Source organism: Bombus fervidus, chromosome 3 (assembly GCF_041682495.2).
Source record: "Bombus fervidus isolate BK054 chromosome 3, iyBomFerv1, whole genome shotgun sequence".
NCBI classification, from domain to species: domain Eukaryota; kingdom Metazoa; phylum Arthropoda; class Insecta; order Hymenoptera; family Apidae; genus Bombus; species Bombus fervidus.
This window is the reverse complement of record NC_091519.1, coordinates 14523999-14549678: the sequence shown is the minus strand read 5'-3', so window position 1 is coordinate 14549678 and position 25680 is coordinate 14523999. Positions and strand designations below refer to the sequence as shown.

The window sequence follows — 25680 nt, the reverse complement described above, 5'->3', positions numbered from 1 at the left end:
TCGTAGTTTGTGACGTGTCAGTTAGTGAACAAAGAACGTCGCAAAAGGAGTAATTAACAGATTCCGGGTTCTTATGCATTTTTACATTTTTATGAAAGTTAGGAACTAGAGAAACGAAACCTAAATAGAAACGTGCTTCGTCTATTAAATATCGTAATTAGTGATCTACTTTGGATAATATATCGTCGTAAATTATACGCATTGCGCGTATTTTTGCATCTCCACGTTTTCCATAAATGCATAAAAATTCGCAGTCTAGTAATTACCAGCGAGGAAACTCATTTTCTTTTGAGTCTACAATGGACGATGTATGCTGCATTGTTTTACTTTCCGTCTTGTTGTATCCTTTTCACGGAAATACATTCAACGAAACGGACATTGCGAGGTTCATCGGGTCGAAAAATCCAAATTGAACTATTTTCACAATTTCGAGAACAATCGAAAGAAGACGGAAGTGTATCTACAATTTGTTGAAGCGCAAGGAAAATTTCAAAAACGAAACTCTCTATTAATAAAGCGATACAAAGAACAACGTTTACAATGAACAATGTGCAATGCAATGGACGCAACAAAGGAAGAAAAGGGGGAGGGGGAATGTTCTATTCACTGGTCAGAGGAAATTTAATTTCTACAACATGTTTTCCCTCATTATTGTTACAATTTACGAAAAGAAATGGTAAAATCTCGATGATAAAACGAATGTATGATTTGGAAAACAGATACAGAGTTTATTGGGAGAAAAATAAATGGCAATAGATACTTGTATTTTACAACGCAACATATTAATAAATACGTGTAAACGGATTATCGTTAACGGATTCATTTTCCAATGCAATAATGACGCAGTTCGTTAGGTAAAAATTATCGAAACATATTTAGCGATAGAAAGCATATTCGATTGACGTAATACGTCAGATTTATTCATTGTTCGAAGAGTGTACGAAAATAGAGGACAGTTTGACAATACATATTTGGCGATTAAAAGAATCCGTCAGAGAGGAATTTATCACGAAATACAATACGAAAATTGTTTAAATTATTACTAAATCGTTAATTGACAACGTTCGTGCTATGACGTTGCTGCATTGCGAAAATTTCGACAGCGTGTAATATGATTATTCGAGTTTTAACGTCAATGGGTTAATATTTTGCACAGAAATACAGAGAAAAGAATGGAAATTAAAGAGAAGAATTCGTTCAGCATATACGGTTCGTTTTTTTGAATTCTCGGAGTGGGCAACCCTTATTAGCAATGAAAATTTCAATGGTTTTTGTTCTTTATTGTGTTCAACTGTATTACTCTTAATTAAGAGCCGAAACGTTCGTCTTAATTAACAGTTCGTTGAAAATACGTGTTACGATCCTTTTAGCAGTTACAAGAGAAACTCACGCCCGTTTCGCGATCGTAACAATAGTGTTTTATAATTCTAGATAAGAATAATTCTAAAAGAAGTCGAAAATCTGGTAATTCCATTACGAAGCCAACCTTACACTACAGAAAAATATATCCGATCGATACAATCTCGTGAAAACAGTCACGGAAAACCGTGACGTGGAACAACGTTTTCTACTAGTCTGTTCGAAAAGTCCGTAGTATTTTTGACAGTTGACGTACTCTGTGCTGTGTATTTAGCAAGATTGCGAAGCCACCGATAAATGGTAAAAATGTCACTGAAAGTAACGATGCGTATATTATATGATAAAATGCTAATTCTACTGAAACACGTTATCCTTCGATTCTTTTAAAATTCTTTTACCATCATTGCGAACAATCCAATCTCAAAATAAAATCGATAACATAGAAACGAATCTCTCCAAGTAAAGAATTAGTTTTCGAAGTGTATCCAAAAATCCCTGTCGCAGGGAACGGCGTATATCAACGAACTGTGAAATGAAAACTGGTTCAAACGAGTTTGTTTGGCTTGTTTCTGCGGTTGGTCACCGTTTCCCGTGTCCTGTATAGAAGATATCAATCATATTATTAAAACTGTGTAGGAGTTGGCGCCGTTTCTCTACAACGTACGGTTCCTACAGCGACGGAATACCAGATCTCGCGATTGAATTTAATTTCAACGCGAACGACATCTCAGAAATTGTTTTACTCGACCTGCTCGTTCATTTACATTCTATTTCGTTATCGAGTACGATAATTGGGTCACGTTAATTTGGCAAATATGTAATTTTACGTGATAATTTGGCAAATAGTTTTGCATTATTTTGCGATAATGTAAATATTAATAAGCCCGCAAGATATTTGCGAATTTTAGTCCCTCTTTTTGGTTGCCGGCAACGAGATTACGCCACGGAATCGGAATTTTCGCGCTTGCGTATCGAGAAATCGTTTAATTAACGACTCGAGCAGATTAAACTATTATCAAAAAACATTTACGCGGCTCGTAGCGAGGCGGTTAATCGCGTCGATAGTAGCGATTAATTCTGGCATTCGTAAAAGCGGTGGACATCCGCTGCGAAAAGTATACGCGTCGCTCACACACTCGTAATTATTAAGTTTGTTCCTGCTGTCTGCCGGTGAGCCGAAAATACGCCAAAGGCCGTAAAATTTATAGCTTGATTATCGGTCGAAAAATGGGGACAATTTGTGGGCCATTCCGGACATCGTCTGCGATCCTTCGACCAATAGATATTGAAAGCTTCGCGTATTACTGAAATTATTTACCTTGATCACTGGAATTTGTTGACCAAAGATTGAACGGCTATTTCGAATGAAGATTTATGAAACGCAATCGATCAGGTGGCTAATATTTGTAGCTTTTACGTGCGATTTGTGTTTGACAATGTTTTAATTAACTAAATAATTTTATAGTTTATATACGGGATTTAAATAACATACAGTTATTAGTTGTATAAAATTGTCAATTGTTTGATATACAGAACGATCCATCGATCTTACATATACGAAAAACTTCTTCAATTTAGTCGAATTACATAAAAGCGGAAGTCGTTACTAAACCAAATGCAATGTTTCGACTAATTGAAGAATTTTGTAAGTTACGTGTATAAAATTGAAATAATATATGATTATCTCTTACATGAAATTGACTATTTATTATTATCAAGAAGCATCCATCGATGTTACGTAACAGAGAATTTTCTCAACGTATCGAAATTCTATAAAGTCGGGAATGCTTGAGTTGTACTACTGACAAGTCAAATACAATACAAGTAACAGGTCTCGATATCTTATTATAAACAGTATAGAGTACACAAGCTTCTGGATATCGATCGTTCTGTGATACTACGCCGCAAAAACAGGATATTAAACCGCAACCTGTGCTTAATACCGAAAGATTAACACGGGACCAAAGGCAAATACGATGTCCATTTGGTCGATGAATCTTGCTACTTGTTAGCTAGTTGCATTGGTAGTGTTTCGGCACTATTCTCGTAAGTTTCCTCGAAATACCCTCGAAAACTGAATATTCAAATTTATGCCATGAATATGCGACTGCCACAGAAAATTCGAATTTGACTAACAACTATCGCACTTTGTGTTTCGAAATAAAATGTTTTCCTTACGATCGTTAAATTCGACGCTAGAATTAATAAGTAAAATTAGATCGAACGAAAATTAATCTGTATGTATTCTACGTGAAAATTAGGTATTTTCGATGAACCAAAATTGGCTGTTGAAACAGTCTGATATTAATACGAATCGCATCGATGACGTTATGAATTTAAATTATGCCTTTCGTCCGGCTCTTACGCTCGAGTTTTATCACGCGTAAAGACAAACATTAATTCTCGTAATTGGAATCGTAAATAAATACAAGTTCATCAAGCGCGATAACACGCGATCGAAACGGAATTAAATGTGGCGTAGAGAACGGAAGGGCGGATAACTTTATAATCTAGAACAATCGTATTCTTTCGCGTTTATACGGAACTTTTAACAACGAAGAACCAAGGATAAGAAACTTGGTTCGAACGCAAACGAGAAGTTAGCAAGTTTGCTTCCCAAGGTATGAATAATTTTCATTCAAGCCTCTACATCGTGGAAATTCAAATTTGGAAGCGTTCCCAGTCCGAAATTTATTTCCTTCTCGTACCGTGCATATCTAAGAAATCGCAATTCTTTGTTTGGGAATATACTACAGATCTACTATATTATACTATTATACTTATATTATTATACTATTCAAACTCTTATAGATAGATACCTTTTTACGAATAAATCGTGTGCGTTATAAGAAACATTTTGCAATTTCGTTAACATTGTAACGAGATACGAGTATTATGATTGCATTGATAAACTTTCGAACATATCAGAAAATATATATGAAAGTTATAAAATATTAAGCGTAAATATATATATTTATAATCCTCGATATTCAATGAATAAAAATTAATTTTTCGACATTTATTATACGTTCAAGATGCCTGTTCATGCTGTATACTAAGTTGTTTTACTAAATATATATAGGCAATAAATATCTCGTAAGTTTCTATATCCATTTTCACATTCAAACTCGACCGATATCAATCGCGGTAGGCGTGTCTCGTTATAAAGCTAATGAAAATTTATAATTTCTTATGCGACACATGCAACGTGAGCATAAAGATTTTCTACGATAAGCGTTCAAATACTTTCGCGAGTCACCGCTACGAATCGATTTGCTTCAGGTGAAATTATAAAATAGCATCTATCAACATATCATTGGATCTTTTTCAAGAAGCGATCTTTTCGCTTTTTACCCTTTTCTCGAATTATTCGGAAATTATTTTCTTATATTCTCTTAAATTATTCGGAATACAGGACGTAGTTTTTACTGTGACCATGTCGTTCTTTGGAGGAAGCTTCCATTTCTAAGTCACTGTCCAACTGGTGCGTTTGGCCGGTTGCTCATAAATTTACCTCCGGAATTCCATTACTCCGTGGTGGAATCGATATTTCACTATTGCGAAGAGAAATCTCGAGTACTCGAAACCACTTCGAGGCCGAAGGATCCGTTTCACGAACGGTTTCGAGTTTATTTGCAGACTCTGATCCTTTTGTAACCCCGAAATCACTGCCAGTTTCAGAAACTTCTATTCGTTACTCAAATTTGTCATTAGGAATGCACGGAACCGATGCCGCAAGCTCCTTACACAAATTAACCACGCAAATTTCAAATATGTGTATTAGATGATAAACGTTCCCTTAGTTTAAGCTGACTGATGATAAGCAGACCGCAGATTTTTATGCAAATTCACATTTTCATGAATATAATTAAGAAAACGGAGATAAAAAATTGATTTTCCTGTTAGATATCACAAAGACTATCATTATATTCGAGATACGTTATACATTTTAACAAATGATTTGCATTTTGCCCATTTTTAAATTCTCAAATTTCATAAAGGTCGGCAATCTAATGACTGGAGAGAAATAAATAATAGAGCGAATGATATTAGCGTCGCTTTTAAAGATCATAAAACTTAAAATTAATTACTTTCGTCGTTGCTTTGCATTAGTTAGGATGTGTTTCGACGTTATCAGAATAATGTACGGTCTAGTTTTATGGGTACAAAGTAATTTCACTAGAGCAGATAGTCTTAAAAGAAGTTTCCGAGAAAGAAAAGCAATTCGGATACAGGCTCGTACATAAAGAACTTGCTCAAAGTCGTAAAAAAAAATTTACCGCGAGATAATATTGCATTTCCGTCTTAACAAGAGGAAGGAAATTTTTCACATTTGTCAGCTACGAATTCCAGTATGTCGTATAATTTACCGGAATTTAATTACGATGTGGACACTGATAAGAAACTGATAGCGAAAATTGATATGTCTACCACAGGATAGAGAAAATTTCATTTCGCAACGTTTATTTTCTTTACGCTCTGATATCGAAGTTCGTCTAACACGACAAAGTACCGAAAGGTGCTTGATACTGAAAATTTCTACGAAAAGAAACTTCTCAATTTTCTCGTATTAATTAAGAAACTAGGAAAGTGCTTAAGATTATTAAACGATAGCCCCGGTGGTCGTTCTATATCGACTCGATATTTTCATTTGTTAATTTAAGAAAGCTATCCAACACTCTGAACCATAACCACTGGAAACCCTCCCTGGAATTTCTAATTTCCACGTCAGAATGTCACTCGAATATTTCCGTTCGTTTTGACTGCTTTTTGGTATTTGCAAATGAATAACATGTCTAATTATTAAACCTGCTACTATAGTCTGTACGTAGGTTGATAATTCGAAGCATAGGTAGTATACGATATTACCATCGGTGTATTCGTCGGATAAGTTGTCATTTGTTGAGTAGAATCCATTCTATTACATCCGACTGGGAGAATTCATATTAAATTGTGTACACACAGACTGCAATCAAAACTATGAGTAATGTTTCCGTTTCCAGAGAACATAGAATATGACGTTGCAGAAGCGTTAGGATAATTGAATGTTCGGATAATGGAACGTTCGGATGGTTGGCTATTCGGATAATAGAGGTTTGCTTCTAACGCGTTTACGTATTCCTTCGTTATCAGCCGACCAAGATTCGCCCGACCTGTTCGGAAACTGTCGCCAGCCTTTGTGATGCTAATTTAACGCTCCAGTCTGCCCTATGCCTCGCGAATCTCTCGTCCCTTCCATGGCAAGAGTTCTCTAAAGGGGACAAAAGGCAGCGTATTTTTATTTCTATCACGAGATGTGATAAAAGATCGTCAAGATCCAAAGTTCGAGAAACGGGCAATGACGAGAGAACTCCACCGAAAAGAGGAAAACGAAAGGAACGTTCGGACTTACCGGCCGACAATTTCCTGCAGGATCGCGTGAAAAGTTTGCCGAGGAAAATGAAAAAGTGGCTAGCATCGTCTGTCCTCTGTTCCGGCAGATTTTACCGGCGCGAATAAATAAATCGTGGCAACGTCGAAACTTGGAAGGCATTTTACAATGTTCGAGCAACCCCGGAAGGGGTTGCCGAAGAAATGCGCGGAATCCCACTTATCCAGTGAAGTACCTGTAAAGTCTCGTTCACTTTCCCAACTATCGCGAGCAGAACACCGTGATAGAATGTTATCCATGCTTTTCGCGATCGTTTCGTCGTGGAACTACGCCCGTTTCGTAAATCGGCTGCGTTGCGCTTTGAAATTCCTCTTCTCACCCGCTTCCAAAGTCCGTACGTTATTTTACCTGATAATTCTTCGACATTCACTTTCAATTAAGCGTTCGATTTCGCGCGATCAGACTGTCGATAATGTTCTGCGTATACTTGGAATTTTTGTTGTTCTTGTTTCATTGGATTTCGGCTTGAGTACAGAGGACGATGTATACAGTCGATCACAAAAGTTTACGGTTCATATACGTTCCTTGAATATAAAATACCGTGACAAAAATGTTAGTCCCACGGATTTTCTCCACGCGTTACGAAATACATATATCGTCCAAACCTACCACCTTTACTTAGAAGGAAGAAGGAAAAGAATATAAAATACGTCGACGTGAAATCAGAAAAATAATAAGCTCCGTGTTGTATTAATATTCTGCTATCTTCGTAGCGTAAAAAACACTAAAAGTTTTGTAATTTCCGATGCAACGTTATCCCGAGATTTTTAGCGAATTAAACGTTTTAACTTGGTTTAATCATCTGTAAAAATACATTAATAACAATGGTGTCGCTTTGTAGATACAAATAATTTTGCGACAAATTACGATTTTAGTTCCTTCGGTACGTCGAATACACAAAATTCGTATGTAGAGTTTCGTGATTGACTGTATAATGGGGAAAATATTTCCACAACGCGCAGATGGAAATTATCGTGACGTGCAATTGGTATTTCGAAGAATCGATGAAATACGACAATTGAGTTATATTGATTGCGACTCAGGGTCATGAATAGCAAGTATACGGCCGAATTGTAATAGAGTGATTCACATAACGTGATTTATGCGCCTAGACGTATGAATATTAATTAGGACGGTGGCCATAACTGCTGAAGTAAATAAACGGTATTCAATCATCGTTTCGCGTCAGGACAGCTTTGCAATCAGCCAAGCTCACGCATAAAACATTGTCAATTCATACATTAGAGGAAAAGAAACGTGTATATGTATATAATGAAAGCAAAGCAAGTCTAACACGCGACACTCGATTTATAATCACATATTTTTATAAAATTTACTTTATTTATTATAAAATACTTTGTTTATTGCAAACTTCCTTAATTTATTGTACTATATATATATATACTTTACTTTGGAATATAATTCTCTACAATTGTCTGGTAACGTTACAACACGCGAATGCGTATGAAATTATAGCTGATGTTTAGACGAGAAATTTATACGTCACGTCACATACAAATAATGTGTAATACACAAGGTGGTTGCTGAAACTCCCGTTTCTACAACCTCGCTCGCGCCTTCCAGGAACCGAGGAACCGTTTGAAAAACGACTGAATCCTGTATTAATAGCAGCTACTTTAAAGTTATACGCTGTACGTGCTCGAAACTAACTTGGAAACCAACCAACGGTGGTATACGTGCTGGTGAAACTGTCAATGTCGATGGATTTGTTACAAGGGAATTCGGTTTACGGTCATGAAAGCTTTGTCGAAACTCCATTGAAAGTCAGCTGCTTGATGAACCGCTTTAAACGACTCGTAGCGGAAAGATCGTTTGCAATAAACAAACAGAGCAAAAATCTGTCAAGATAATAAAGTGAAACACGACGTGTGCGCGAATCGAGCGAAACATTTTGTCTGTCAGCAAGTTTGATGAGATAACGTTAATCCCTTTTCGCATTGTCGAGTGTAGAGGTCATTAAATTAAGCCGTGAACGCGATGTTTAAACGGAAGCTCGTTGAAAAGTCATCCTGAAAATATATATTCTACGATTAATCGCCACGATAGCATTTTGAGCCACACGTTTCAGGTCGATTAATTATTAATCGATAATGTTGATGGTCCGAGTCCCGATGGGCAGGTATTATTTTCAATTCAAATGGAATTTTATTGTCGCAACTAAATCCAGTTGGAACGGTCCAGCAGTTTGGTATAATGCATAGATTAATCAGCGGTAACCGGAAATCTGCGTGTTCGGTGCCAATGTGTCGTTCGATGGAAAAACGTGGCGTCGCGACAACGTCAGACTTTTTTCGTATCAGCATCCCGGAAACCAGCTGCCAGATAGAAACGCACATTCAACTTCCAGCCAAGTTTTTACACGGTGCGCAAGAAAAATCGAATCGAGGTAATAGAAACGTGTACGAAGAAAAATTGACAGTAGTAAAAACACACACACACAAAAAAAAAAAAGGAAAAGAATAAAAAATGAATAAGGAAGTTTAAAACGTTGAATGGCACGGTGGTCATCGATAACCCATATTAATGAATCTTTTAGAATGTCTAAGATAAGATCAACTTCGTTTACTAGAAAATGGCCAACGATTTGAATAACTTAACAAACATTGCCAGAGAAAAAGTGCGCAAATACGATATATAACATTTTGCAAAAGTTAAATGTTACGGTGTAGTATATTTCAATGTGTCGAGGCTCCCAGGAAACAAAATACGTATACAAAATTCGCATGGCGGTCAACATGTTCAATAACGAAGTAACGACGTTTAAATAAAATGTAATGGCCAAGTTTTAGAATTCATTTTCGAATAGTTATTATCATACTGCGAACGATATAGTAGGAAACGATATAAAATATACGCTTTCTACGATATTTGATGGATAATACGATGTTTTGCCGTCAAAAATGCGAATTTGCATAAAAATCCTCGATCTACTTGTTACATCGTTTTGCACCGTTCAATTAAATAGTTTGATAAGGAACAATTCACTTTTAACGACATCCCTTGTCCGTAAAGTAAAATTAGGGTGGGACAGTACGAAGGAAACGAAAGGATAGCAAACGGAAAGGGGAAAAAGGTTTACCAAATAAGCGCGAAGCTGCAAATCAATCGAACGTGTAACGAGTACGACCCAGTTTTGGGCGAAGTCTTTGAAGATGGCTTTACGTCCTTTGTATTCCCCAGACGCGGTTATTCTTTTCAGTGTATCATATAGTTCCCTTTTCGTTCGAGCGCCTGGGATACACAAAACAAAAGAGAATTTTTATTGTTAGTTTGGAACGTTTGCTCTCACTCGATAGTCGCCGATAATAGCCGACTTTTTGTACCCTTTATCTGCATTTATCAACAAGAATCCACTTAGAACACGATTCTAGTGGCCGAATTTCGCAAATTGATAGAAGTTTACGTACATCGTATGCGAGCTTCTGAAACGCGAGAAATACGCGGAGCAATTATAGTAATCGCCATGTGCCTATTCTTCGATGAGAACGAAACAACGAGAGAAAGAATATCACGCAAGTAAATATATCATACCGATCGATTTTATTCCGAGTTTGAATATTATCGATTGTAGATATTTCAGGACAGGCTAATAAATATTAATCGAAACATTACGTTTTCAGTGGTACGTAGAGCTTGATTTCGTCTGTGTTGCGTTCCCGGAACGATTCAACGTTTAATCAAAATTTTAATTTCACGCATAAAACTTGTATTAAATTTACAATGCATGGACATGCATCGTCGCGTCCTATTATCGTGAAATTTTCGAATTTTCCTCGCACCACGGAAAACTGAAACATTTATGTCATTATGAGAATTCCCTCGGGTTCGAAGCGTTTGCCATATCGTAACATCGTCGACGAGTCGCGAAAAATTCTTACCTATTGTAATTAAACGTTTTCGAATTTCAATCAAATTATATTCGTTTGTGTACTTCCTGTTACGATCCTCTAACTTTTGCGTCCGAAATCTTGTCCACGTTTCAACACACAGAATTCATTAAACGCTAACATCCATTTGCGTCGAAAAAAAAAAAGAAAAAAAAATAACGGGACAAATCGTGATTTTTAATCCACGCCCGCCAAAAAAAATGTCAAGCGATCGGAAACACCAGAATTATAAATATAGAAAAATCATCGGCATGTCGTAAATCTGATATTTCCCGAACAGGCAACATTTCGTTCACACAAATTCGTTAACATCGTCCACAAATTTCAATCGATCATTCCATCTATGCAATCGCCGAATAAAAAGTAACGAACGCAAATTGAATTGAAATTCATACGTTTATTGTTATAATTGAAGAGCAAAGAAGAAATAAAGTAAAAATTCAAAAAACTTCTCCGTAAATATTTGTAAACGTTATACTGTGGATAATATTTCGCCATATCGAGATATCTATCATGCAATAACAACTAATAGAATACGTCGCTGGGGAAAGGTTGGTTGCGGAGGAAAAATTTGGCTGTTAAAAGGTATAAAAAATACAGGCTATATGTGTAATTTACGTTTCAAGCGCTTTTAACGTTACCTATTATTTAAAGCGCAGTTTTATAATGAATGCATCGGACGATAATGAGCGAATTTTTAAACATTCTGTACTTGCAATTTAGAGAACATTATTTAGGAATAAAACGGAACACCTGGATGAGTTATTAAAACTTTCATAGGAAACAGAATTCATTTTCTGCTTCGAAATATTTTCCGATATTCCTATTTTATTTACCCAAAATACCTGACAAGAAAGAAAGAAGCAATTATATACTTTAAATATACCTGATATTAATCCTCTCTATATGTATAGCAACGTGAAGCTTTCTATTATTATTTTACTTAACCTTAACTTTCCATCGTTTATTCAATTTTACTTAATTCATTTATCAATGAAAATACTATTTCTGAAATGAAAATACTAAATTTTTCCAATATTCTATCTCATATCTTATTTCTACTCCTCTTTTATTAATAAAATTGAAAATGAACTAACTACGTTACATTTTAAGGATACGCGCACCAAACAGAGCTAAACTAACGTTTTTACTATAACGTTTCACGTTCACGGTGGGCATGTAGACTTTTGTAATTAAACGTACTTTTCTCAGGAATATTTACGTATTTACATATTTACATATTTCCTTCGTTCGGTACACACCGATGTCGCTAAATCAATGAAGAAGCACAACGAATATAGCGCGATCGTTCGGTAATTGCTTGAACGAGCCCTTTTTCTCGAATGACTCGAAGCATTTTCAATTCGACAGTTCGTCGATGAGTCGGTCACAGAGATTTCGATGACCACACGTAGCCATTGGTAGGATTTCGCGGGTAAAAGCGGGTCGTCGCGTCAGGACGACTATAAAACTGAACGAACATGACGGACGAAAAGTAGGGAAAATTTAAGGAGGACCAGAACGAAGCTTCTCGGCTCTCGGATCACGTCTCGAATCGCGGTGATCATTTCACGGGGACGTGCTCCCGACTGCCAGAGTTCGTGGCAAAGTCACGAACAATTCCGCACACGAAACGCTGCCGCTAGTCTCTTCGACTGCAGCGCGACATTGCGTTGAACTGGCGGCAAGAAGCTCCGAGTATACGCGTTTCTTCGCTTTCGGGGTGCAACTTTTCCACCGCCACTATCGCGTCTATGCTTCGTCCCGGTTGTACGAATCGTTCCGATTCGTTTACGTTGAAAAGTTAATTAAATCGACACCGAAGTTGTGATGGCGAAAGGTAGGTAGAAAATTTACGAGTGAACCGAGTTTCAAGAAAAGCAAACGTCGTAAATGTTCGTGTACGACTTAATAGCAGGTTGGAGGAACGTCACAAAATTTTGGAAAGGAAAGGACGTTAGTTACCGAGTTTTAAAGTACAGTGCTGTTCATAAATATTGGAATACCTGCTATTCTTATAAAACGTGATAATAGATTTAGATTATTAGGGGATCGGAATTACGTATTGGTGCTGAATAATGGTTAAGAATAAGCAGAAAATATTTCTAAATGTTATAAGTCGTAAATTTTAGCAAAGAAGCTTTTGACGAATTTAGTAAGAAAGTCGGAAGAGAAAAAATTCGAATCTGATCCATGGAGTTATTTATAAAATACAATTAAATAATCAACGAACGCAATGGAACATAATAGTAATACAATTGTCAAGGATGGTATAAGTAACAAAGAGGAAAAGTATAAATAAGTAAGTTCTATTATTGTGCGTGGTAACGGTAAAAGAGATTTGCGGTATATCGCTCGTAAAGCAAATATCGGAATGCTTCTACTTTAATGCCGTTTCCTTTATACGACATGTATCGTCGAACGTGAACTAGTTGCGTGTATTTGCATACAAAATTTTACAAAGTTAAATATAAAACTGTATTAATATACTTGCAACTAGCTACGACGAACGTTATTTGCTCCACTTTCGAGGAAAGTTTTTGTCGCTGAAACACGCACACAACTTCAACAACACGAAACGCAGACGATCCAACTAAAAAAAGTAAATTTCATCGTTTGATATCGATATTTGTTCTACTAAAAGATATTCGAGCATCGCTTTTGAAACTTGAATAAACATGCCGTGTCGAAATTTCATGTCTACCCACTTAAAACGCGTAAATATGTTAATCAATTTTCATTGCGCGATATTAACTGTACTTTATCACGGCAGATATTGCTCGAGTAAGATAAACGAAATTCTACAGGAATGTAATAAATTTCGATAAAGCAAATAACGTAGCTCCGGGCAGCGCGGTGAACAACAACAGTGTATAGGTAGCTGAAAGTTCATTTCCGAGGATGTAGGTAATTGAAATTCCGTTTCCCGTATGGTTCCAATTCGTCGAACAAAATAATTCGACGCGATGGAAATGTGTGTCACGGAAGGTACGCGGGCCGCGATAATTAACGAGAATGGCGAAAGTCCGCGCGAAAGATCGTAATCATAAAACGAGGATTTGCCGGGTGACAAGCGGGACGAAGAGCAAGGGTTAGGGGAAAGGGAGTATAGGGGATGAGGTGAAGGGTTGGGGGCGTCGTGGAGCGGGCAGCCAAGGTAAATTCAGAGAGTCAGCTGTATTCCAGGGCGCGGAGGCTACATCGATAATACGGCGAAACGAAATTGCACGGCGAACGAATTGTCGGCGACAAATTCGGTAGGAGTAATTCAGAAGTGGCCGCCAGCAACCGGGCATCAGACAGGAATTGCGCGAACGCCGTCGTTATCGCGGAAAATTAAATGTCAAATTAATGGAACGATAAATTCGCGTTCCGAATGGACGCGGTAACGGGGCGAAGCCAGCCAATTTACGACGTATGATGTGAAATTTAATTCGACGACATTCGAAGCGCGCGAAAAATACCGTTGATAAGACGAAACGACGCGGACTCGTAGCTGAGTCACCGGCAGATCGACTAGATTGTGAAATTGACTGCGTTTGCTTTACCTGGAACGGGTATCTCTCGTCGCTGAATAACGCCGCGTTCTCACCGCGATAATTTACTGCCTCTCTACCCAACACGACGTATTTCAGAACGCTTAGAATGTTATTTTCGGAACATCGTCCGCGTCTGCGAAACACACCAGCAGTTCTTTAATCAACGCTACACCGTGCTTCATCAGCACGTGTATTCGACCGTGTCCCTGTCTCGTTCCAAATGTTGTTCCTTGCGTTCGTGCGCAAACGAACGAAGATTATACGCCGCGGGTGTACCAGGTCTGCGGTCTACCGTTACGAAAGGGGATGAGAAATTACCTGCTGTTCGCTGATCGTTCAAAAATGATCATTTTCGTAATTTTATTCCAGGCTAGCCGTTTTATTCCACGTGAGAATACACCAAGACTGGTCTTTCGTGAGTTGCGACAGGGCCTTTCTATGCTGTCGATGAGTAGCGTCGTGTAGCAAAAGAAAAGTTCGAAAAGTACACCAAAAGTGTACCAAAATTTTTGGGTTGTCGTTGTTTGATAAAAATGTGCTGTGAGAATTGCGGCAAGTATCGATGGTACGAGGTAATGGTCGAGTAACGAACAAGAAGCGATAGGTTTAACCTAACGGTGGTAAGAGAATAAAAGAGAAAACGAGGGACGGAATGGAAAAGAACATGTACGTACGCGATAGATAAAATGGAAAAAGATGAAAAGTTCAAAGAAGAAAAAGAGACATGTAGAATAAAATAGAAAGAAAACAAAAAAGGACAAAAGGGAATAACAGTACTCGAAACAATGAAAGGGAAAATGGGAATGGAGAAAGGGGAAAGGATAGTTTAGAGTATGGAGATGTTAAGCGCTTGACATACTGATGTATTACCACGAAATCCTCGTCATTCTCTTCTTCTATGTTCCAAGAATGTTTAATGCAGGTGTGAAACTATATCGTCGATTTTCTTGTTTTATTAAACAGCTACAACCGTTTTCAAACTCGTTAAACTAAATTGCTAATTGAAAATTAAGTACAAAGAGTGTGTGTGTATGTGTGTGTGTGTCAGATGTAAGTAATATGTACTACAATGGAATACACATCGAAGATTCTTCGTTACGTTAAATGTTTTTTTATACAATGGCATTTAGTATCTAGATAGAACATTTGGGAAAACTGAAAGTTGAGAAAATTAACTGAAAATAGTATAAAAATAAAATCACATTAACGATATACTTAAATATGCGGTATAGTATCAAGTATAATCGAGTACAATGAAACGTCCATTATCTTGACAAAATGAATGACAACTTCGTTCGATAAATTAGCGATAATACGTCGACTATCGATCATCACGATAAAAGTTTTACACCAAGGGAAACGAATATTGCGTATCGTTATTCTCGTTTTTATTACGAATCGATTGAAATGCTAACCGATAATGCAAACGATCGTAGAAACTCTTTAATCGAACGTAGAGAAGACATAGTTCTGAATATTAAGAAAATCCACTATTTCTCCCCGTGATATAAAATCATTTGGTAGAATACAAAATTCCTCTATCGAGCTTAATAAGTTGATAGATTCGACGTCAAGTGTCAACCATCGTACACAAAATGATTGATTCACAGAAAAGTAACTGTCATCGCTGATGAATGTCAAAGCAGGACGACCGACTAACAAGCTGGTAGCAATTTTCATCGAAATATCATCTATTATATTTAGATCGCATCTTTTCAATTTTAATTGCAGGTAGTCCGTGCATCTACATGGGTAATAAGCAACGCCATCGATCAGAAAACTTCCCGCGGACACGATGAATGGCTTTAAAGTGGAACTTCCGATTTTCAGCGACCCAGGATGAAATCAATTCTTCAACAAGCAGAGGAAGTTCGTTGCCGATGAAGAAAAGATTGAAATTAGGTGGAGGCGCGCTTGAAATTATTGAAAAATAGGTATGCGAGTAGCCGTAGGGAGTGAAAACGAGGGACAAGAAAGAAGAGGAAAGAAGAAGAGAAAGAGAGAGGAGGAGAGAATGGAAAGTCGTTTGGAAAATCGAGACCGAAACGAGGCAACTTCTGCCTAGGCTACGACGATTGAGGCGAGTGCAGCCAGTTGAGTGTGGCCATTGTTGTCGAATGTGGGTCAGCCTCGGCGTACTTCCGGTAGAGTCAAGCCGATGTAAAAGGCGGTCGAAGCTACGCGAAGAAAGAGTAACGGAGTAAAATAGAGGATACGGAGAAATAGGAAAGAAAGGAACAGGTAGACGTCGATGTCGCAGAGCGAATGGAAGAAGACCGACGTTGAATCAACATCGGAACGGTCGAAACTAATTGTTCGTCACCTTTAAGAGGTTGCTGCTATACGACTGACTGCAAGAACACAGTTACAGGAAACGTCTTAACCCTTGTAATTGCGCGACCGCCTGTAATTTCAACTGCTATTTGCGAAACCGGTGTTCGTGGCCACACTGTGTCTTCTAGTAAACGAGCTACCATTATAAAGTATGAATCCAATTAAATTAGGACATGCAACGGAAGGTGTACGAACGAAGACGATTAGATTGTAGATTAATCGAAACATTTGGTTCTTTGGAAGTTTATACGGTTTTATGCTTCAAGTTTTTCAATTTTTAATCTCTTGATGGATAGCAGCGAGCGTGCCACTGGTTAAATCGCGTATTCAAAGAAAATGAAAATAACAGCAGAAACACATTGGCAAGGTGCTACTGTCGCATTCATTGGCCTCATTATTGTTCGCTAAGGGGAGCATTTCTATGCGCCCATGGGAGAAGTTTGCGTCACTAATGCGTAGCAATTGGTAATTTACTGGTGCCCAACGTTTGGGAATACCAAGTTACGACATAGTTAACGACAATTGTTGATAAGCATCGACTCGCAACGGTAAGCTGCGCGCATCTCTAGAGTCGTATTTTACGGATATACGCGGCGCAAATTATTTCCTGCTGTCTGTCTAAGCATCATCACCGCCCGAAGCATTTTAGAATACCGTACTGATAGGTATAAAGCGACACAGAGAAAATTAAAAATAAACATTTCACGAATGAAGTACATTGTATCGCTTTTTTAATTACTATAAATTAAATCCATGGCAATAGGAATAAGAAGAATGAAACAGGTTACGTATTATTAATTACAAGCCACAATATATCAGATTAAATAGCAAAATATTAATAGCACTGCATCATTTTCCAAATCTGTACCTCTTTATCGATAACCTAGGATTGTCGTACCAGGCGAAATTATTATTTTCATAAATCGTTATTTCTATTACGTTCTAACATCATGGATAAAATAACGTCATTTACTTCTGTTTTACACACCTTGTATCTACATAATCGCGTTATATGTTATTACCAAGCCAATTATTCCTACCTCTGGAAATGGTTTTCACTGGAAAACGAATAAAGCACAAAGTACAGAGCTTATCGAAGGAGAAGGACGAATATTTCATCACCGTAATTCTATCTAATGTAATTTTCTTAATAACGTTGAAACTTTCCATTTCCAACGCGACGCTCTCTTTTAGCGGTCGTTATGTTATATACAGTGTATACTCGTTCGTTAATCAATGTACCGAAGCATTAATGGAGAAGTTTATATTCGATAGGAACGGTGTCACTTTGAGAAAGCAAGAATTACGATCTATCGTTAGTAGTTTTAAGTAGGTTAATTTCTAGATGGTTTCATCTCTAGGCAGCCTCTCTCTAACTTGCGCCGAGTTACGGGCTGCTTTCATCAAACTTCTTGTCACGAGTTCGTAATCATTTCGCAAATATAATGAAATAAAAACTCGAGATAAAAATTTTGTTTCTCCGATGAGCTTGTTTCTCGACCGGCGTACCGCAGAGAAGGTATAACGTGCTAGGAGAAAAAGTTACGAGCTACGATATAGCCCGCGTAACTTTTGTTAACTTTAAAGACGATATAAAATTGATAGGATCGATAAACCTTGAAATATCGAGCGCGTAAATATACGAATTTTTAAATAGGCTGGGTAATTCGAGAGAGCGAACATTTTTATAATAATATCGGGGACAATTTTTTTCACCAACTAGAATTTCGTGAAAATAAAGCGGAACAGCGAGCGAGAGGAGATTCAAAAGCGGCAGAAACTGCTAACAATTCGCGAGATAACGCGGAAGCAGTTTTAATTTCGAGTAACAGTTCACGCATTTCATTACATGAAATTAAAGGAGTTCGTTCGTCATGTTAAAAAATTCTTCCGTGCAATGTTTAACAGCCGACAGCCTTCCTGAAGAACGGAATGCGTACCAGTTCCGGCATGACTCGAAACCACTTTAATGTCCTCGTTAAAGTCCCAGCCAGTTGGAGGCAACCCTTTATGAATTAAAGCCTCGTTACTTCGCGAAATTAAAAGCCGTGGGAACTTACCATTCCGTGAGTCTATTAATACGGATCCTTTTCCAAGCAGACACGTAATCAATTCCCTGAAAAATATGGGGAAAAACTGATTAATTAGAGGAAATTAGTAACCATAATTGAGAATTTTACGGAATAAATTTTAATGAAAAGAAGCGTTATTACGTATAGAGACAAATATTTATTTATCCTCCGATCTAATATCTCCAATGACTTGTAACGTCACTACTACACTTCCAACTTCCAACTATCAAAGTAAACAGGATGTTCACAGGCTTGGAAGGATTATCCAAGTATAGAGAGTCCACTTGGCCAACTAGTTCGCAACATTCGTCTCAAACAAGTACTTATGTAGCTTTACATTATGAACTAGGTACATTTGAAGCTCGTGCAACATAATTCAATAAACGAGTTGACACAACGAAGCATATGTAGATAGAGTGGTTGGCGAAAGTATTCGAACACTCTTAGAAACCTTTCGTTTATCGTACAGGACATCTTAAAATTTCATTAGCTCTGTAACGAAATCTCCGAACGTTCCGTATAACGTACATATTCATCAAAAAATTCTCTCCTAACCGTTCGTATACTTTCGTGAGAAACTATTATGTCGTCCGAAAAGTTTCTTTCGTTTCATAAGGAAATAATGGATGCACAACATTTTTCGTTTTATATTATTTTATCAAATTACGTATGATCCATTTTGTTCTATCAAAATAAAGATCACAACGTTCGACACATTAGGTTTCATGTTTGTATAAAGATGCATCGTTGTAAAAGACGTGTCTATAAAAGAAAGACACTTTTCGGACAACCTAATAGTTGAACCTTTAGTGGAATCCCTGATAATCAAATATCTGACTTATCATCTGAAATTCAATATTTACCGTGCTTACTCACTGCTCAGATTTAAAGTGTGATATTTATTGGTACGTTTAAGCTTAGGAATCTGAAATTCAGGAAAACCGGCATTTCACGTGCAACCATGGAAAATGAACGAGAAAGAATGTGGAATTAAGATCGAAGGGGAAAATTTACAAGGGTCGAACGAATCGCGTAGGATTCAAGGCGGGATGATCCGATTACAAGCGGCGAATAGTGGCACGAAATGTGGATTTGCTTCGCGTTTGCATACTTAATGCTTATCGGATACGACTTAATTACATGGAGAGCCATAAAGCTGCGCTGATTCATTGTCACAATCTTCTCGATTTACGTCGCCCTACATAACGGCCCGATGAATTACCGGCCATTTCTGTTGCATGATTCACGCGCGAATGTACTTTGCATTCCAGCAACGAACATCGCAGAAAGGGCGAAATTCTGCTTATACCGATGTCTGTGAGTTACTGGATACTTATTACATTTAGGGTAGCTATACATGGCTGTTAAAATTGTAAAATCAGACTGATACTTGCTAAAAAAATAATTTACAAGATCGTAACTTACAGGTAGACTGAGGATTTGGATGCGTTCATGGAAAGTTGGAAGGTTTCGAAAGCGCAAAAAAATGCACATACGTAATATGCAAAAAGTATATAAAATAACCAAAGTAGAGTAATCGTTATCAAGGAGCATGTAATAGCGTTAACAACAATAACTGCACTCTATCTATCAATGTCGAAATATCGCTTGGCCTAAAATAGAGTTTCGTCGAAAACGGCAGGTTAATGTTTGTCAGCTACGTAAAAAAATACACAGTAGACCCGAATTATAGTGTACGTCAATTATTGAGAAGCGAGATTGAAATGCTATAAATAAGATGACGATGCAGGATAGGCAAAGTGTGGTTCGAAGGAAAAAACCAATACACGTTGTGCAGCAAGCTCTGCTGCTGACATGATTGATTGACTGATACGAGTGTGTATAGGAATATAATGTACACGTGTGTGGCGTGTAAGTTTCTCGTTGTAGCATTGCGCAGCTCTTTCAATAATTCGTCAATTTTAATTAACACGTATCTTATTCGGTATTACTAATAACAAGTTGATGAATTCCTCTTCGACATGATATTTCTTAATATCGTCGATTCTAACTTAATCTGATTTGTTGCAACTATATTCAGCGAAACGATAGGTCTGTGATTGTAACGCAACAATAAAAATTGTACACCGGTGGCTATTCTGCAAAGCGTTTTGCCCAGTTATTTTTTAATAAAAGCACATCAAGTTTGTATTTTTGAAAGAGCAATTAAAAATTTTACGATTATCTGTGGTTTCGTCGTGTATTTTAAAAATGAATTTCAAATTCAGTACCTTTGTTACATTTTTATGTTACTTTGTACGATAGTGATTGCGGAATAAAATATTTATAAAGTATCAAAAAAAAAAAAAAAAAAAAAAGAGAGAGAAAAAGAAGAAAGAAAAAGAAAGAAAGACGAAGTAATTTCCAGGAGGTACGCGTATAATAAACGCTTAACCGCGGAAACGTGATAAATAGTAAATAGAGTAGAACAAAAGTCTGGATAGATAATGAATTCCATCAGCGATTAAGTGTAATTTCATCTAACGGATTCGGATATCAAAATACGAGAGTAGGATATATAATTGTGCAGCAATGGTAGTTGAATTACTATCGTTTCTTCCTAATCACTGACTACATCAACAACTATGTCATCAATTATCGTAATTATCACTAATAGTTGTTAATTCGATCGTAACACGAGCTCTGTGGTCCACTATATTATTCTGACGAACGGTTCTGCATGGTCAATGATATTAATAGTGATCACGCACGCCGTAATACCGACTATGTAATCAAACATTCTAGGTAAAGTACACTTAATAATAATTAGTTGTATCGTATTAACCAAGAGGCTTATCGCGCATCCAATTATTCCACTTAGTTGCGCTGTTACAATACTTTAAAACAGTTTTCAATCTTCCTTAATCGACATTTTTTAAATATTTTATCTGACGTTTCTTTCTACGCGTTTCAACAGAAAATAATGGAAAGACGAAAGGAACAATAGACATTGCGTTAGAAGAAACGTTATTATTTGAAATAAAGACATTTCTGATAAAAGGGAATGTACGTAATCCGCAAGGCGAAGCAACCGTACTCCAAGACAGCTGTATGCGTTGGTGGCGACAAATGCGTTAATGAGTAATTCAAACAGGAATACTCGAAAGGCGATAAAATAGAAGTCTGCCTACGTGACCCCGTAAGATCGATCCGATTACTTGCAAATACATGGTGCTAAACGACCTGATGCGCTCGTAGGATTAAGGTGCACCACCACGTTCAAACCGTGCGTACAGTACGCACGTCGTAATCGGATTTCAGAAATTATTTCAATGCGTAGTACATGATCCAAGAATCTCAGGCAGCGTTGAATTTTCGGACAGGAGAACGTAACGAAAGAGAAATACGCGCGTGTCTATTTCGAAATTGAATTCTTCCCCCTTGAATGAAATTGACTGAATTTTGTATAAAACGTCATATGATATAATAGAATAGTACAAGATGATTAATAACGTAATTAATAGCAATAATTTCCTATTTGTATAATACAAAATTTATGAAATATCGCGACCATAAAGGGAGAAGGAATAATTTATTACAGGATAATGCGACATTCACTTCCACTTCCGATTTGGAAACGAAAATATCTCTGTGGCAAACAAAGACTCGAATGGTGGAAATATCACGAGGTTTTCTAGGAGACCGAAGCCAGGAAGCCGAGGACCTGAAATAACACGAACACGATTGCTTTGGACGGTCTTGAAATAACAATCGTAAGGACACACTCGACAAGCCGGGGCTGTCTTAAATCCTAAAGACCTGGAAATATCTGAAAAGCAGCCCGTTGAAAGAGCATAGAGAATGACAACGCGGAGAAATAGTTCAATTTTCTGCAAGAATTCTCGGAAAGTCCAGCAAGTTAGCGAATCTTAAGCGGATCCGCGGACTTAAAACAATATCGTATCGAAGAAAGATTTGCATCTTTTTGAGAAAAACGAATGACCGTTTACGTTTCTTTTTCCTTTTGACGTAATTTTACAGATTTCCAAGTTTGAAACCCTCCGGTCCGAATTGCAGCTAACTTCAACCTACACAAAAATAACTTTATTTGCTACTCTACGATATACGACACGTACGACGCGTATGAAATAAGAAATTTAAAATAAAATAAATAGAAAATGGAAACCGTGAGAAACATTCGATTTATACGAAGTATCGATAGCTGTTCTATAACGTACAGTTGACAGCGTATTTCTCTACTTATTTTTTACTTGAATTCTAGTTACACGAACTGCTTGTCCAAATACAGTTTGTCTGTTGAATTACGATAATAATTCCTTGGAAGATATTGAAAACTAATCATAGTTAGCCCCGTCGGTAACTTTTCAATATTACTATAAACGCGTAACGACCATAAAAATAAACGACTAAAGCCTTTCTGTTTACTCATTCTCATTTTACCTTCGCTCGGCTGCTCGAAGCTTCCTTTTGTTTCATGCGCAACTTAATCTAGCGTCGAGTGACGTTTAAAGCACTTAAGAAGGGCAAATTTATCGCGCGCAGTTTTCTCAACAGGACGACCTAGACATAAATTCGAGTTCCCTCCGGCGCAAACTGCGTGGATGAATTACAGGTGAGAAGAGAGAGAGAGAGGGAGAGGGAGGGAGAAAGGGAGAAAGAGAAAGAGAAGAAAGGACGCTCGATAGAGTCCTTTAGAGGCTCGAGTGGCGGAGACAGCTGCAAGTGGCTTGTGATATTCCTGCGCCTCGGTATTTTGTTTTGAAGCGGTCGTTATCAACGGAAGCGTGTTTCGTTTCATCGCTCACTTTAGGCGAAACTGTTTTCGAGGCATTGGTTTTGTTGCGGTGTGATACCAAGCGCGGACACCGGCGATCATAGTGCTCGTTTTTGTTGCGAACTCACTGACCCACCATACCACAGTGCCTAGCAAAAACTGTGTCAACTGTTACCATGCATTTTACCGTGTTCTGCCGTACGCGCGCCACTGTACCAAAGTTTTACGATATCGCGTGTAATCGACCGCGATGTAAGTTGTATTCGCGTTGTTGCGTGATTGCGCGATTCGGCGCTTTCAAGGATTTCGTAACATCGATGTGACCTGCGTGCTATCGATTTTCACGTTTTTCGCTCGAAGCAAAACTCTCGTGGTTCTTCTTCGTTCTCGGTGATATAAACTCAGTATCGTAAGAAAATTGTTAAATTTCATCGAGCATCCCTTTTTAAACCACCCTTTTCTAGAGCTTTGCGCGTGTCTAAAAGAACGGTACAGTTTGTTGTATGTACCATTATAGTTGAACTACATACTTGCCATTCAGCGAGACTCGAGTTTCACTGAAAACGCAGCCGACATTCCTCGTGGATTTGTAACAGGACTTTAAAGACAGAATAGTCACACAACGCGAACTGCAGAAAAGTTTAATTTACTTCGCTACGTATACACGCTTTAAACAGTAGAAGTTCAGCTACATCATTTAAATCCTTGTAATTATTGCGGACTACCGTACTATTCATTTTCTCGTAGAATTGAAAAGGCAGGATAACCGTACGATAGCCGTAGAATACTTGAACTACAAAAAGCTGTTTTAACAAGATTCACCGAATGAGAAATCATAAATGCCTCGTTACATTGAAATTTAACCACTTGAAATTTTTCGGTGTTAATGAGCGAGCCGAGGAGGAATCTGGAGCAAAGATCCATCAACGTGGCTGACGCGATATACATCATAGTTGTAGCATCCGATAAACTTTCACGATGATATCCGGCGTTATTATTAGCTTCTTTGGACGTGCATCGCTTTAGACGTTCATCGTGTATTGGCCATATTGGCTTCTCAATTTTACGAAGATTGCGCATTTTCTTTGAGATACAAGGCTATTTGCGTAGGGTGCGTTAAATTAGATCGACAAACCTTGGATGACGTTTGACGTTACTTCGTTTCACCGATACGCGACCTTAGTCAAAGGCTTTAGAATTTCAACGAGCAGTCACGCTGTACGACTTGCTCAATTTTCAATTGGTTCCTTTATATAATTCATTCCTTGTGTTATTGCCGCGTTTCATTAATTATACCGGCGTTTTGCGAGCCAAGTGAAAATAGTTCAAGGATTTGACGATTAGGTTAAACGTAATAAGTACGTTTAGGTTCGAACGCGTCGAATGCAAAGGAAAGCGAATTGAATTAGACGCGAATTATGACCTTTGATAATAAATGTTCAATTAATTAAGAACGTTGAAGTTTGAGGAAATTGAAATCCAAACAGAAAATGATTTACGCGTACTCGGAGCTACGTTTTCCTTTTCTTTCCTTTCTTTTTTCTTTCTTTTTTTTAATTTCATCTGAAGTGCAACGGTACGTCAGACGGCTACGGCAGAACGCACGTTTCACCGAAAATCATATCACGCAAACACAGCAACGATTCAAACGTCAGATTTCTTTTCAGAAAGCAATTTAATTTCCGATATATCCGGGATAATGTAAACGACTAATGCGGCGAACGCGATCAATCAGTGTAATAAAAGGATACAAATCAAGCCTGTTATCAGAGAAATACACTCTGTTGGTGTTTATCAAAATTAACCATGATTCACTAGGCAAATCGCTCGCAGAGGCATAAACAAGAGTTTTAGAGTTATTATCTCCTCTGGTAGGTCGTAACTATGAGTTATGAGAGAACGTCGGTATCGGTGTGTGCACAGATCGTCGTACAGGAAACACTGTCCAATAGAAGGACTAGAAAACCGCTTCAACGAGCACCAGGAAAATCGAATTACGCCGCGTTTCATTCGATTCGGTTATCACCTACGAATGCAGCTTCTAACTGTATGTTCGAACGTGAATAGCACCGTCGAGCAACGCGTGTCTCTTGTCCGTCCTCGTGTGCTTCGCATGCTACATAAACCTCGTGGAAAGAACGATTGATCGGTCAGAAAATGACGAGATGACAAATTTTTACTAGAAGAGCTCGAGACTGTCCTCTCTCTCCTCGTCTACATTTAACTTACACAGATTCGTTCTCATATTAGCAATGTTACGTACTTTTGCTCATTTTTAACTCAACTATAGGTTTCTTACGTT

The 25680-nt window shown here is 37.7% G+C and overlaps 1 protein-coding gene across 6 annotated transcripts in view; it reads right to left on the bottom strand.

The window, feature by feature from the left end:
• Window positions 1-25680, bottom strand: part of LOC139998440 (TWiK family of potassium channels protein 7) — a 363454-nt gene that overhangs the window by 151253 nt on the left and 186521 nt on the right. For all 6 annotated transcript variants that reach the window (XR_011803262.1, XM_072022971.1, XM_072022970.1 and 3 more), the window contains one exon: window positions 18632-18687. The gene's annotated coding sequence lies outside the window, so the exon portion shown is untranslated. The remainder of the gene's footprint in view (window positions 1-18631; window positions 18688-25680) is intronic.